Below are 14,498 nucleotides of genomic sequence, written 5' to 3' on the forward strand. Positions count from 1 at the left end.
CGATTTTCCTTCCAATATTTGGAGAAATCATTAAACGTAAAATGAGCCTGACTCTTAGTTTCTAACTATAACCATTCATTAAAATCTTCTGAAGTCTAAACCATCTAGTGTGGCTTTCAATATTTTTTATAATCCGACTCTTCAGTATGTTCCACCCTCCTATCAGAATGCTCTACTCCTTCCTATATTTATTTTGCCAGATTTTCCTCCTTCAGTTTGCTTGAATTTGTCATGATCCTTCTCTCATTAAGATTTTCTAAGATATTATTACCTTTCTTGGAATCATCACGTATCCTGCTGATCTTTAACCTATCTACTTAAAGCATCAGGTATATGTTTACATGTCACTTCAGCAAAATTTTTCTTACCACTTATTTCATCTTTAGACTGAGATAGGGAACATGAATCTATGAGGATTATACTGAATATTTTGCTTATTGAACTTAGCATAATAGAAATCAATTTTTGTGCAATTATTTTAAAAGCTTTTTTCTCAATAAACTAGATACTCCATTTAAGCTTCTCATATTCAAAATGAGAAAAGCATTTAAAAACAAGATTTTTTAGAATAAAAGAAAAATAATTTTGTGAGGATAAAAATTTGAGACACTTCCAAAGAAATAGTGTTGAAAAAATATAGAGCTTTTTCAGAGGCTCACATCTAGAAATATGCCAATTTAGTGTCCAGAATTATAACTCTATCCTCATGAAAATTAAAACTTAAACAGAATTTAATTTCTTGAAAATCCAAAAGACAGTTGAATTAATATTGGCAATGTGTTTACAGTAAAAAAATAATAATAATAATTAGAGGTGATTGGTCTGCTCAAAACAATGCAATATTTTTAGATATTTTTGAGGAAGTTAAGCCTTTCAGCTATTACTTTACTTTAAGAACAGGACTTAGCTGAACTGACTTATTCACTCAAGGTTTATTTTGTTCCTGAACCTCACTCGTGATTTCATGAAAAAAAGGACTTATCAAATCAATAATTGAAGAAATATGGAGGTGAGCATCACAATTTGATATACTTCTAGAGGCTAAAGTGATTGTTAGTTCAGTATAGTAAAACAGACTTGGATGGCAAGGAGATCCAACCAGTCAACCCTAAAGGAAATCAGGCCTGAATTGGAAGGATTGATGCTGAAACTGAAGCTCCAATCATTTGGCCACCTGATGTGAAGAACTGATTCATTGGAAAAGACCCTGATGCTGGGAAGATTGAAGGCGGGAGGAGAAGGGGACGACAGAGGATGAGATTGTTGGGATGACATCACTGACTCAATGGACATGAGTTTGAGCAAGCTCCAGGAGTTGACAATGGACAGGGAAACCTGGCGTGCTGCAGTCCATGGGGTCACAGAGTCGGACATAACTGAGTGACTGAACCGAACTGAACTGAGGTATAAACTTTGAAAACCCAAATGCAATGGGATTCACAGAATGCAGCTCAAAACAGAAATTTGAATTATACTATGCAGCAATATTGATGCAATTATTTATCTCAACAAAAATACTAATTTCTCTTTGGTTACATACATGAATTCCTGATATGTATTTGAAAAGATTTGCTTTTTTTCTTTTGTTTTTAAATTTTTGAATTTATTTTATTTTCAATGAGATGTTTTGGATTCTTGATACCATGGACAATTACCTTGTATTGATTTCAAGTACAAGAGTTAGTCATTAAATTGTGTCTAACTCTTTACTACCCCATGAACCGTAGCCCACCAGGCTCCTCTGCCCATGAATTCTCCATGGAAGACTTCTGTAGTGGGTAGTCATACCTTTCTCTAGGGGATGTTCCTGACCCAGAGATCGAACCCAGGTCTCCTGCCTTGCAGGCAGACTCTTTACCATCTGAGCCACCTTATCCTTTTATTTTTAAATTTATTCTCTTTTCAATAAGATGGTTTTAAATTTTGATACTATAAAAATTACCTTATGTTGACTTCAAGTATACAATGCAACCTATTTGTTATTTTTAATTTCAGAATTGTTTAAACATCTTTATATAAAAATTAGGATGAGCTTATAAAAGTGTTCATATAAGATATGCACATATATATTATACTATTTTTATATGTGTAATCTTTCCCTCTGCCTCCAGTCAGATTTTCCAGAGATAGTATCCTGAGAGTATTTGGGGTTAATATGGAGACCTTCCTAACTCCCTTCTTTCATCCCTTTATTTACTCCCTTTACTTTTTCCTTTCTCTCTCTCTCTTTTTTTCTCCCTTTCTTCTTTTCTTTCTTCCTATCTTTTTCATTGATTTTGTCATTAAATATGTGAGATACTAATACATTCAAAACTGTACTTGTTTATATACTTGCTGTGTCATGAACCATCTTCTGTGTAAGTGAATACTGTCTGTTTATTGTTTAAGCAAAATCTTTTCTGTATATACCCAACAATTTATTTGACTACTCCATTTCAGATAAATATGCGAGTTGTTATTATTTTGTTGTTGCTTATTTCTAAAAGCAGTGCTACAATAAGCATCAATTTGTGTGTGTGTGTGTGCACGTGAAGTTGTGTGTGCGTGTTTCTTGGTTGCTCTTTGCTCTTTTTTTTTTGTTTTTCGAGTGTTTTCCTTTCACTCAGATAAACCATGTGTGAATAAGCACATACAGGTGTATTCACATTAATGATCTGTCTAATTCCAACCTGTTCCCAGAGTTTCTTCTCGCGCCCCCTCATTTCTTGTTTGCCCCTTTTTGACAACCTACCTCTGAACAATATCTTCACTCTGACCTAAGATTTTGCCAATCCTAATAGTTTCAGAATTTTTTTCAGAGTAAACACATTGCAAATGTCCTTAGTTGTGACTAGAAGATTGTTAACTATAAACATCATCCTTGAATTACCAGTACACAGGACAAGGGGATATAAGACACTCGCCCTTCCCCCCCTCTTTTCTACTGCCAGACTGTGTTAGTTATAACAGTAATGTTTTTTCCAACGTTCATTTTGTTGAACACTCAGTGACTGTTTGATTACTAGGTGGAATCAAAGATCTATGTAGCCAATGTTCTTAAACAAGTTTCTTAGGCGTCCCTTCAAATCTAAAGTAATTTATTTGGTTTTTATTAATGTTTGATGTTATTGACTCTTATACATCTTGTTGATTAAACATACAGTGTATTCAACTAGTTTATAACATATAATCCGAATAATGTTATTGAAAACAGATGGAGATTTGTATTGAGCAAAATATCTCTTTAATAGGCATATCCTCTTTTTAACTATGACCAAATATAAAAGAGGCATGACTTTATGGACCCAGCACAAACTAATTTTACAGATCATAATCACCAAGTTTCTAAGTGCAACTTTATAAATACAAGCACTTTTTATGTATTTTGATGTCATAAAGTTGTTAATATGTTTTGCTTGACTCTAATTTATCCTTCTTCTGACAGCCAGAAAGAGTGTTTTCTTACTATTTACACTTTCTTTGGCTCTAAGAAAAATGAATTTTTAAGCTATTTTGACATGTGGCTATTTATGAGTTGATGTTTGCAACAAAATTTGTTCAGTATTTTTTATTTCTATTATATAAATATTAAAGATGTCTACCATAAAACATGAAGCATAGACAGTGTTGAATTAGAGGAAATAATAATGCAGAGTACATCATGAGAAATGCTGGGCTGGAAGAAGCACAAGCTGAAATCAAGATTGCCCGGAGAAATATCAATAACCTCAGATATGCAGATGACACCACCCTTATGGCAGAAAGTGAAGAGGAACTAAAAAGCCTCTTGATGAGAGTGAAAGAGGAGAGTGAAAAAGTTGGCTTAAAGCTCAAACTAAGATCATGGCATCCAGCCCCATGCCATCCCACTTCATGGCAAATAGATGGGGAAACAGTGGCTGACTTTATTTTTGTGGGCTCCAAAATCACTGCAGATGGTGACTGTAGCCATGAAATTAAAAGACGCTTACTCCTTGGAAGAAAAGTTATGACCAACCTAGACAAATATTAAAAAGCAGAGACATTACTTTGCCAACTATGGTCCATCTAGTCAAGGCTTTGGTTTTTCCAGTGGTCATGTATGGATGTGAGAGTTGGACTATAAAGAAAGCTGAGCGCCGAAGAATTGATGCTTTTGAACTGTGGTGTTGGAGAAGACTCTTGAGAGTCCCTTGGACTGCAAGGAGATCCAACCAGCCCATCCTAAAGGAGATCAGTCCTGGGTGTTCATTGGAAGGACTGATGTTGAAGCTGAAACTCCAATACTTTGGCCACCTGATGCAAAGAGCTGACTCATTTGAAAAGACCTTGATGCTGGGAAAGATTGAGGGCAGGAGGAGAAGGGGACGGCAGAGGATGAGGTGGTTGGATGGCATCACTGCCTCGATGGACATGGGTTTGGGTGAATTCTGGAAGTTGGTGATGGACAGGCAGGCCTGATGTCCTGCAGTTCATGGGTCAGACACGACTGAGCAACTGAACTGAACTGAACTAAACTGAATTAGCAAAAAAGAAAACTAAGTTTTTATGATAATTTTACCAGTATTAATCTGGCTTAAATTTTTCAAAAATTTAATGGAAAATATAATTCTTCTGCATAGAGAACTATTGCTTTATAGTAAGATAGCATTGATTTTCAAATGGACAAATATGAATATTGGTTTCAATTTATTAAAGAAGAAAGATTTTAGGATTTTCAAAGAGAAACTACAGGTAAATATGTGTTATGGGTGGAATATTTTTTTCCTTTCTGTTAGGAAAAAAACTCACTTTTTTTTTTCTTTCTGTTTGGGGAAAAACCTAGCTCTTCCCTACTGTCTCTCTTCCTTTGTGAGTTGCCTTTAATTATCAAACAGAACACTTCACTTGTGACACTTCCAGTCACCAAATGTGTGTGGATTTTCCCACAGCGACAAGTAAATCTACAGCACCATTCTTGTGTCCTAACACAATTCTAATATTGTCTGCCGGGAGCTAGCATCCAGGTCACAGGGAAGGGCTCAGTCCCATAAGACGGCCTCCCCCACCTCCATTTCCAGTTCCAGTCACAAGTTCAGCTCCTGACCTGCTGGCTGTAGTTAGGAGGCTCCAAGAACCCCCTCCTCAGGTTTGACTGCTTTGCTACAGTGGCTCACAGAACTCAGAAGAACACTTACTTATGGTTCCCAGTTTACTAAAGGATATGATATGGGACACAGATGAACTCATGCTGGGTGAAAGGCTACTTAGGGAAAGTTCTGGGAGCACCCCAAATACAAGAACTTCTATCCCCAAGGAGTTGGGGTGTTCACCCTCCCAGTGTGGATATGTTCCCCAGTTGGGAAGCTTTCTGAATCTCACACTATTGGGATTTATGGACGCTTCCTCGGGTTCACAGGACCATTTATTGCCTGCATTTCCAGCTCATCTGCCCTCTCTAGGAGATGGAGGGGAGTTGGGGCTGAAACCGTCAAGCTTCCAATCATAGCTTCCTTCTTCTGGTGACAAGCTCCTCTCCAGGAGCATTCAGGATCCTATCCAGAGTTGCCTCATTAGAACAAAAGATGCTTTTGGCACTCTTATCCTTTAGAAAATTACAAGTGTTACTTAAAGTCAAGTGCAACTTGACATAGAATATCTTTTTTACTTTGGGCTAGGCAAAAATGTGTTAGATTCAACAACAAAAGGATGATATTAAAGAAACAGATGGATAAATTGGACGTTAAAATTAATTGATCTGCTATTGGGTAGTTGGGCTTCCCTGGTGGCTCAGACGTAAAGAATTTTCCTGCAAAGTGGGAGACTTGGGTTCAATCCCTGGTTTGGGAAGATCCCCTGGATAAGGGAATGGCAACCCACTCCAGTATTCTGGCCTGGAGTATTTCATGGATAGAGGAGCCTGGAGGACTACAGATCATGGGTCGCAAAGAGTCAGGCATGACTGAGTGACTTTCACTTCACTTCATTGGATACTTACAACTAAAAGAATGAAAATCAGACTACATGTGTATGTAGAAGGGGAGTGTCTTTGAAAGTCACGTATATGATAAATAATTTGTATCAGTGGCTAAAGGATCCACCTTCAATGCAGGAGACACAGGTTCAATACCTGGGTCCTAAAGATCCCCTGGAGAAGGGAACAGCCACTCTCTACAGTATTCTTGCCCTAAGAATTCCATGGACATAGGAGCCTGGCCAGCTATGGTTCAAAGGGGTTACTAACAAACACAACTGAAATGACTGAGCACACACACACATGCACACACGCACGCACACACACATGCACACACACACGCATGCACACATGCACAGACATGCACACGCATGCACACACAAACACACATGTGCACATACGTGCACACACATGCACACACACAAGCACATGCACACATATGTGCACACACGTGCACACACACATCTAGAACATATAAAGGATATTCAAAATTCAGTAATAAAACAACCAAATAAAGAAGAGGCAAAAGATTTGAACACTGAGGAGACAGTTTAACAAAGAAAATATGCAGCTGGCAACTTAGCAAAGAAATGATGCTCCATCTCATTAATCATTAGAGAAATGGATATATTAACCATAACCAGATGCCAGTTAGATTCACTAAAATAAAAACATAATAATGTCAAATACTGATATGGATGTAAATCAATTTGAATTTTCATAGGTTGCTTATTTGAATCTATCCTTTGACAGATAACTTTGGACATTTTGAAAGTTTCTTATGAAATTAGATATGATTCAATCATCTCCTATGTATTAGCCCAAGTGAAATAAATAAACTAGGTTCATACAAAAACTTTCATGTTAATATAACCATTTTTCATAATCAATAAGAAATGGAATTAACTAAATGCCTTTAATTTGCTAATTAATCAAACTGACTTTGGAACATACATAAAATGGAATCCTACTCATAAATGAAAAGGAGAAAACCACTCTTACAGTCGACAACATAAGCAAATCTCAAATACATTTTGATAAGTTAAAGAAGTGAAACTGAAAAGACTACATCCTGTACAATTCAATTTAAATAACACTTCAGAGAATGTAAAACTATAGATATAGAAAACAGACCAGCGGTTACCTGAATCTGGGGAAGAGTGTGGCTTCAAACAAGCATAGAGAAATTTTGTGATAGAGGGATTCTATACCTTTAAAAAAAAAACCTGAAAAGAATTCCAAAATATGACTTGAAATCAGAATTTTTCACTTTCGCTATTTTCATGCTCACTATTCAAACCATCTATTCACTTCCTGCTCTAACCAGATCTTAGAGGATTCATTCTTAAAAATTCCATTTTGGTACGCATTTTCCCCATTGCCTGAACTTCTCTTTTCACAGCTTCTCTCTTGATTAACTTCCATCCGTCTTTAGACCAAGCTGCTATCACTTTATACTGTGTCACCCTGACTCAACTGGACTGCGTTTCCCAGAATTCCTTTTCCTGTATATTTCCAAACAGTATTGGGTATAAGAGCAATTTCAGTGTGACATTCAGAGGAAAGAAACGAAACAACAGTCATCGGTAGCTGATAAACCCTGGTTCTTTGTTGAAGTGAGACAGTGGCCAGGCTTACAACTTGGGCCTTCCCCTAGATTCTCCTTAAGCTTTCCCCAGCTTTCTGGCAGTTGTATATTTTCACTTGGCTCCCCGTGGAGAAGAGCTTTTATGCAGAATATCCATACCATCAAACCAGAGGCAACAGTTGCTGGCAGGCATGTCAGTAAATCTTCCTTGGCTCAAGATTTTGTACTCCAGAGTTGTTTTGCTTTCCCATACTTGACATCGTTCTTTCCTTCCTCATCAGCTATCCCGTAAACTTTAAGACTCAGCAGCAGAATTAAACATCAGACATGTTGCTATAAAGACTGCTTAAAGTTGCATAAGATCAAATCTTTCTCTCTCCCCTCTTTCTTTCTTTATCTCTAGGTAGCTATATTAGAAATGCATATAGATACTTCCCTGGGTTGGGAGGATCCTCTGGAGAAGGGAACAGCTATCCATTCCAGTATTCTGGCCTGAAGAATTCCATGAACTGCAATAGTCCCTGGGATCACAAAGAGTCAGACATGACTGAGCGATTTTCACTTATACTTTAGAGCTTCCCTTGTGGCTCAGACAGTAAAGAGTCTGCCTGCAACGTGGGAGACGTGGGTTCAATCGCTGGATAGGGAAGATCCCCTGGAGAAGAAAATAGCAACCCACGGTAGTACTCTTGCCTGGAAAATACCATGGATGGAGGACCCTGGCAGGCTACAGTCCATGGGGTCACAAAGAATCAGACACAACTAAGCAATTTCACTTTCACTTTCGTAGATACTTACGTATAATTTAAATTTAATTTTCTACTAGTAGAGTTCTCTTATACCCCAACTTTGTGTTTATTTTATTTTCTACAAAGAAATTTTATTTTTCCATCATAGCCCACTTAAGGCTGCCATGTAATACATGTTTACTTGTTCATAGGTTCCACTGAGTTGATCACCATTAAAATGAAAAACCATGATTTTCCTCTTCATCTTTAAGGTGTCTGAAAAAGATAAGCTATTCCCTTTTGTTGTTTTAAATTAATCCATGAGAATGTAATATATTCTTAAAGGCATTCATTCGAGGCAAGGAATTTGGTGTTTATTTGACATATGTACGGAAATCACTGAAGGCTTTAGATTTACAGGTGCACACTTGCAGGAACCCCTGAGTGAACGGAAAGCATGGAAACAACCTGAATTTATTGCAATGTTCAAGTACAAGGACATACTGGGATTGACAGGGCAAATGCAAATGAGAAAATCCAAATAAAAATATGAAAATAAACAGGTTCTGGTAAAGAATAAGATAAGTCAGAGTTGATAGCAAAGTTTTCAGTCTTGATGATTTGAAAGTGTACTGTGAGGAAGTCATAGGGGGAACACATTTGGGGAGTGGCTAAATCATGAGATCAGTTTTAAACATATTGAAGTTGGTATTGGGTTCCTGGTAGCTCAGCTGATAAAGAGTCCACCTGCAATATAGGAGACCCCAGTTGGATTCCTGGGTCACGAAGTTCCTCTGGAGAAGGGATCGGCTACCCACTCTAGTGCTCTGGCCTGGAGAATTCCATGGACAGAGGAACCTGGCAGGCTGCTGTCCATGGGACTGCAGAGTCAGACATGCCTAAGTGACTTTCACTTCACATGACAACCCTATGCGGTATTGTTGGAATGCAGCTCTGGTGGCTCAGAGGTTAAAGTGTCTGCCTCCAATGTGGGAGACCCGGGTTCGGTCCCTGGGTCGGGAAGATCCCCTGGAGAAGGAAATGGCAATCCACTCCAGTATTCTTGCCTGGAGAATCCCATGGATGGAGAAGCCTAGTAGGTTACAGTCCACGGGGTCACAAAGAGTCGGACACGACTGAACAATTTCACCTTCACCTTCAGACATTGTTGGAATGCAGTTTTTAAGAAAACTTTTTGAGGTATACTTGGATGCGTAATCATGAACAGCCAATATTGAATCCATTAGAGTGAGATTACATCACATATGTGTGCAAAGCCTTGACTGCACTCTTTAGAAATCTTAGAGTAATTATCATTTGCTGGTGGGTTTATAAATAGTTTTCTTTTTTCTCTACATTCTATTCATTTACATTATTCAGGCTGTGCTTCACCAAATACTTTGAATGTGCTGCATTAAAGAGTAGTGTGTTTATAATCTGAAAAATATTTTTTGACCAAAGGAAAACTTAGTTTTCATTTATATAAATCTCAATCTGTTTAGTTTTTCACCTGTGAAATGGAAATGGAATATGTATGATTATTTGAATATTAAACATATGTAAAAGGGCCTAGCACAGGTTCTAGAAATAACAGATGCTCAATAAATGGAACATAAACGTGTGCGGTTCTCTGAAAGCTGAAGGGACAAAGACATAGTGTGGAATTCCAAGGCATCAGAGAGAGACAAGTTAGTGGGTACTTGAGAAATGATGAACAAGCTGCCGTGAGAGCCGCGCAGGTAGCTGAGAGCTGGGGACGAGACAAAGGAAAACTCTGGGTCCTCAGAAACCTTTCCTAAAGACCAGACATACCAGGTCACATTTCGAAGCTAATTTTGCATACAATTTATTCTTTAGATGGGACTCAAGAATTTTGGCAAACAGTTTCCTCTGCATTTTGATATGAGTTTTTACTGAGCAAATAATCAATTCATAAGGTCCTGAAGGCATTTGACACAGTAGTTTCTGTGGTTCATTAGGATTGTTGAGGAATGATCAAGTAATGCAAATAATCCAATCTACATTCTAACAGGAATTAGGGGGGAAAGCGATAGAAATCTAACTTTGCTTTCACCACTTTTATTTTCCTGAAAGACAGTGCACTTCAGGAAGGATTACGAATGCCACACTATGTGCTGGTGGATAGGAAAATGACTGTGAAGAGTCTGGCCGACTAAAGGGCAGGCAGCAGTGTGAGTTGGATCACATCTCTCTAGAGCAATATGTCATTCTCTGTTTTCTAGGTGAGAATGTTGGGAAATTAAACAGGTTAAATTTATGTGTTCATAGACTCCCTTTTTTTTCTGAATTTTATCTGCTTCCCATTCTTTATGACACTCTGGGGTTCTTTTTTTAATAGGTTTAGATATTGCACATAAGACCCAGAGTCATAAATTGTGTGTAATATACTATTCCTCCAAAATTAGTTCAGTAGATGTCCTAATATTTCATGTTTTAGAATGTTTGTGCAAAGACAGTTTAGGAACTCTCATGTCTTGAATGGTTTCTCCAGTCAAGCATGTTGATTACCTCTTTGCCTGAAATAAATGGTAACTGATTTTAGTTCTCTAAGAGAATCCAATTTCATTCCTTGAGTATACACATAAACTCTGAGAAAGATGAATTTGATTTAAATAGAAATGCACATTTAGGCACACTTCACTGTGTAAATGTTGACACATTTCATCAGCAAACAAAGTAGATGATACAGTTCAGGTTGAACAGGTTTTTTTTTTTTTTCTTTCTTTCTTTCTTTTTACAACAATCTCCCAACTCTTTATTACCTAACAGGCTAAATTGGAAGAGTAAAGGCATATTTATTAGTTTAAAATCTCATATTTCAGAATGTTAAGTAAGCTCAGAAAAGATATATCTTATTCAACATTAAATACTAATAAAATAGAGTCTACAACAACTTATAAAAGAATGTCTATAATACAGGATGAATATATTTGGAATATGACATGAATATACCATTCTACTAATTAGAAGCTGACTTATGCTTCAGTTCATTCTGTATTCATTTTAAAACATGTTAAACAGTTCTTGAAATAAAAATAATCAGTGCAAATTATTTATTTTGTGCAAAATGAAACAAACTTGGCTAGCTTACTAGTTTTTCATGATCTGTGACTTGTCTCCTCAGCTCTAGTTAAAATTCTTAAGTAGAGTTAATTCTTAGTATGTATCTACCTGTTTACTTGTTGATATATACTTGCTCATGAGAATCTGAAACATGAATCTGTGATTTTTTTTTTTATTTTAACTATTTGCATATATGTCAGAACTTTTGTGGGAAGGGTTTATTCTGCTGCTTCATTGCACCATTTAAGTATGGCTAAAATCATGTTGAAATAATGATGAAATTTATTATTTCATGTACCATACTTACTTTCACTATTTTGTTCCACAGACTTTTCTGGCTATTGGTGATAAAATATTAACCAAGGCAGGAAAAGTCCCCAATTTCATGGAGCTTATTTTATAAATTAATAGACTAGCAATAAACAAATTAGCATAAAATATAATAAATGATAAATCTATGAAAAAATCAAGTGGGACAGAGGAATTCTGGAGTGGTCATGGGAAATTGAGGATGTAACATTCAAACAGAGCCATAAATAACATGAACCTGCAAGTCATATAAGTTCTGAGGAGGTATACCTCTGGGCAAAGGTAATATCACATGCAAACTGGGGGCTAGAAAACTCCACGCGCATTTGAGAAGCCACAAGGTCAGGGTGGCTACAGCCGAAGCGCGAGCAAACAGAAAAAGTGGTAGAAGAGCAGTAAAACGTAAACGGACACCAGATTAACTTGGGTACCTTGTTTAAATATATATATATATATATATATATTTGGAAGATAACTGCTTTACACTATTGAACCGGTTTCTGCCATACATCAGCAAAAGTCAGCCACAGTATACACGTCCCCTCCCTCCCGACGCCCCTCCCACCTCCCTCCCGCTCCATCCCTCGAGCTTGTCACGGAGCTCTGAGCTGAGCTCCCTGTCACACAGCAAGTTCCTACCTGCACTGTGTTACATACGGTCATGAATATGTTTCCTGGCTGCTCTCTCAATCCGCCCCGCCCTCTCCTTCCCCGACTGTGCCCACAAGTCCATTCTCCCTACCCGTGTCTCCGTTGCTGCCCTGAGATAGGATCAGCAGTATCAGCTTTCCAGATTCCCCATGCACACGTTAACATACAATATTTGTTTTTCTCTTTCTGACTTACTTCACTCTGTATAATAGGCTCTAGCTTCACCCACCTCATTAAGACTGACTCAAATGTGTTCTTTTTATAGCCAAATATAATCCTATTGTATATTTGTACGACACTTTTTTATCCATTCATCTGTTGATGGACCTATAGGTTGTTTAGGAGATAAAGTAGATTATTACAATATTCCAGTCTAATTAGTAGAGTTGCGAAAGTTGCTCAGTCATGTCCAGCTATTTGCGACTCCATGGACTGTACAGTTCATGGAATTCTCCAGGCCAGCACACTGCAGTGCTTTCCCTTCTGCAGGGGGTCTTCCCAACCCAGGGATAGAACCCAGGTCTCCCGCATTGCAGGCGGATTCTTCACCAGCTGAGCCACAAGGGAAGCCCAAGAATACTGAAGTGGGGAGCCTAGCCCGTCTCCAGCAGATCTTCCTGACCCAGGAATCGAACTGGGGTCTCCTGCATTGCATTGTAGGCAGATTCTTTACCAACCGAGCTGTCAGGGAATGGTCTAGTAATGATTAAGTAATTGAGAATGCGTACTGCAGTCAGCAACAGGTTGTTGAGTTTGGGTGAGTACTCAATTGAAAAAAGAAATTAAAAAAAAAAAATTCTGAACATTTGGATAAATGGGAAGGTAATTATGATCTGAGAAAGACTGGAGAAGGACTCTCTCTTGCCAGTGTATGAAGTCTGGGAGTTCTTCTGGACATACTAAGGTACATATTAGGGAGGATCTTGATATGTAAATCTTGACCTCAGTGAAGATGTTACTGTTGAAAAATAAATCTGAGAGTTACATCTTCACAAAAATATTTAAAGTCATGGCACTTTAAGACCATTTTAGATTGAAAAAGTTTGGATAGAAAGAAAGAAAGATGAGGAAGTCTGTGACATGAGACATTCCAATATCTGCACTTAATTTAGGACCCTAAAGGGAAGATTTAGTGAACTAGGAAAAAAATGGGATAGTATAGCATCTTCAAATCCAAGTAAAGAAATGTTTTAAAAGTAAGTAAAACATTTGTGCAAATGATACTGTGTCAGAACAAAAGGCCTGAAAATCAACTATTAGATTCATGAACCTGGAGGATCATGTGAATTCCATTGTTTCAGAGGATTAACATAAGCCAAAAAGAAAGAGAAAAATGATAGCAATAATATGAAAGCATCATCAAAGAGTATGTGCAAAACTTTAGTGGAATTTCACTATAAAGGAAATTAGAAAACTAGGATTATATGGGAGAATGAGAAGTCAAAGGAATTTTTCTTTTTAAGCATAAGAGATATTATAATGAAGTGAATAATCCATAGGAAAAGAAAACATTGATGATACTACAACAGTCAGGATAAAACATCATAATTGCTGTCTTTGTTTAGGTAAAAGGGAATGGAATCCAGAGCAAAAGCAAGTAATTTCTCTTGGAGAGGAGCATGGGGAGGGGGAGAGGAGCTATATACCATTTTTAAAAAAGTGAAAAGGCAGTAAATCAGCACAGATGAAGGTGGATTGAAGGATTCTGCAGCGGCCAGCATGGCTTTCTTGTTGCTGTTCAGTCGCTAAGCTGTGTGCGACTTTTCGCAACCCCCCAAAACAGAACCTCAGGCTCCTATGTCCTCCACCATCTCCCAGAGTTTGTTCCGGTTCCCATCCACTGAGTTGGTGCGGCGTCCAACCATCTCGTCCTCTGACCTGCTTCTCCTTTCGCCGTCTAGCACTGGGATATTTTCCAGTGAGCTGACTCTTCATCAGGCAAAAGCTGCAGCTGCAGCGTTCAGCCCTTCCAGTGAACGCACGGCGCTGATTGCCAGTCACGGCCAGTTCTTTACAACCCTACGGATAGTAGCCCACGAGGCTGCTCTGTCCTTGAGACTCTCCTGGAAAGAATACAGGAGTGGGTCGCCATGCTCTCTTCCACGGGATCTTCCCAGACCAGGGATCAACCCCAGTCTCCCACATTATAAGTGGATTCTTTGCCGTCTGAGCCACCAGGGAAACCCAGGAACACTGGAGTGGGGAGCCTGTCCTTCTCCAAGGAGCT

This window comes from Oryx dammah, unplaced genomic scaffold (genome assembly GCF_014754425.2).
Source record: "Oryx dammah isolate SB20612 unplaced genomic scaffold, SCBI_Odam_1.1 HiC_scaffold_19, whole genome shotgun sequence".
NCBI lineage: Eukaryota > Metazoa > Chordata > Mammalia > Artiodactyla > Bovidae > Oryx > Oryx dammah.